This window comes from Etheostoma cragini, unplaced genomic scaffold (genome assembly GCF_013103735.1).
Source record: "Etheostoma cragini isolate CJK2018 unplaced genomic scaffold, CSU_Ecrag_1.0 ScbMSFa_3055, whole genome shotgun sequence".
NCBI lineage: Eukaryota > Metazoa > Chordata > Actinopteri > Perciformes > Percidae > Etheostoma > Etheostoma cragini.
The window spans coordinates 34,161-36,141 of NW_023267283.1; positions in this window are offsets into that span (position 1 = coordinate 34,161).

Genomic DNA, 1,981 nt, shown 5'->3' on the forward strand with positions numbered 1-1,981 from the left:
CTGTTGTGTGAAAGCTGTCCCACATTGATCACAGCTGTAAGGTTTCTCTCCAGTGTGAACTCTCTGATGAATCTTTAAGTATCCTGATGTTGAGAAGGATTTGTCACACAGCTGACAGCGGTGACGTTTGACTCCTCTACCTCTCCGTTTCTATCAACAGACAGAAAAACCAAGAGAGTGAGTTAGTGAGGTGCCATGCTGTAGAGCTCTATCTTAAACTAGAAACAACATTTAGAGGATGTCTATGGAACATTGTTTGACTGACTCATTACCTTTCTTAATTATCTGCCAACGTCACTATTATGGAGTTGCATTATGGGAAATATAACATCCAGTGTTAGTTAGTTTTTGATAAATAAACTACTTTTGATCAATTTATGTGTGGCCTCCATTTTGTTGCCAGCCTTTTAACCAGCTAGCTTTAGTAACAAATGGGGGACCATCCGGGATTTTAGTACTGGGAAAGTTGTAAATGTAACATTTTCCCACAGATTTTTAACTTTCACTGGTATCTGTAGGGGTTACCGTGTTGTCTTCATGTTGCTGGAAATGCTCTACTCCAGTAAAGTAAATTGGAACCATTGTCCCTAATAGGCATTACCAATGAGGGGCACCAGTTGACCTTTGACCTTTTGTTTTAGGTTGTCGTTTTTGCTAAATCAAACTTGTATAGCCACCAGTATTGTGTAAGTAAGTAATATGGTAGTGTAATGTGGTATTGCCAACAAAAGGTACATTTCCTCAAGCATTTCTCTTAGCTCAGCAGAGCTTTCTGCTGTTCTCTGGAATAAAACGGCTGAGCATCACTGACGCCTCTGAAAAACACAGGCGTATATGTCGTGGTCATGGATGTTTAAAAAATAGCTTTGATGTACAGTTGTGTTCAAAATAATAGCATCACTTAACTCATTAATCATATTTTTTGGTAAAAGTGATATTTTCACATGGCGAATCATTTACTAGTAAGTGTTGTAGAGTCCTAGAAAACCAAGAGTCATGACATGCATGCTGCTCATTCTGTGGAATTGAATCTGTAATTGAAAGGAGCATGTTCATAATAATAGCAGTGTTGTGTTCAATTATAGAGCTGATTGATTCTGTGAAGAAACAGGTTTCAGTTATGGCCCATATTTAATCTATATACTGTATATATACATATTTAAGGAAGGAAGAACATGTTGTGCAAGTTGGTCATAGTGCATTTCACACTGAAATACTCAGCAAAATGGCTCGTTCCAGACATAGCTCTGAGGAACAGAGGACTTTGAATAAAAAGTTGATATGAGAAGGAAAAACATATAAAGAAGTGCAGAAGATTATAAACTGCTCTGCCAAAATGATTTCAAATGCTTTGAAATGGCATCCAACGCCTGACCGACGTGGGAAACAACCTAAGGACACATTTACTGGCCAACGGAGAAATGGAGCAACATTTTGGGGACTGATGAGAGGGAAACTGTTCTTTTTGGGTCTAGGGGCCACAGACAGTTTGTCCTCCGACCCTCCTGCACTGAAATCAAGCCCCAGTCCACTGTGAAGACAGTAAAGCATGCTGGTTATGGGAGGTTTCTCATACTGTGGTGTTGGGCCTGTTTATCACATACCAGGGATCATGGATCAGTTTCAATACATCAGAATACTTGAAGAGGTCATGTTGCCTTATGCTGAAGAGGAAATGCCTTTGAAACGGGTCTTTCAACAAGACAAGGACCCAAACACACCAGGAAGGAGCAAAGTCTTGGTTCCAGATGAACCAGATGGATGTAATGGAGTGGCCAGCCCAGTCCCCAGACCTAAATCCCAGAGAACACTTGTAGGGTGACAACATAAATGCTGTTTCTGAGGCCAAACCCAGTAATGCAGAGGAATTATGGGATGTAGTTCAATGGTCCTGGGCTGGATTACCTGTTCACAGGTGACTCCATGCAACACAGATATGAAGCAGTTCTCAGAAATAATGGTTATGCAACTAAATATTAGT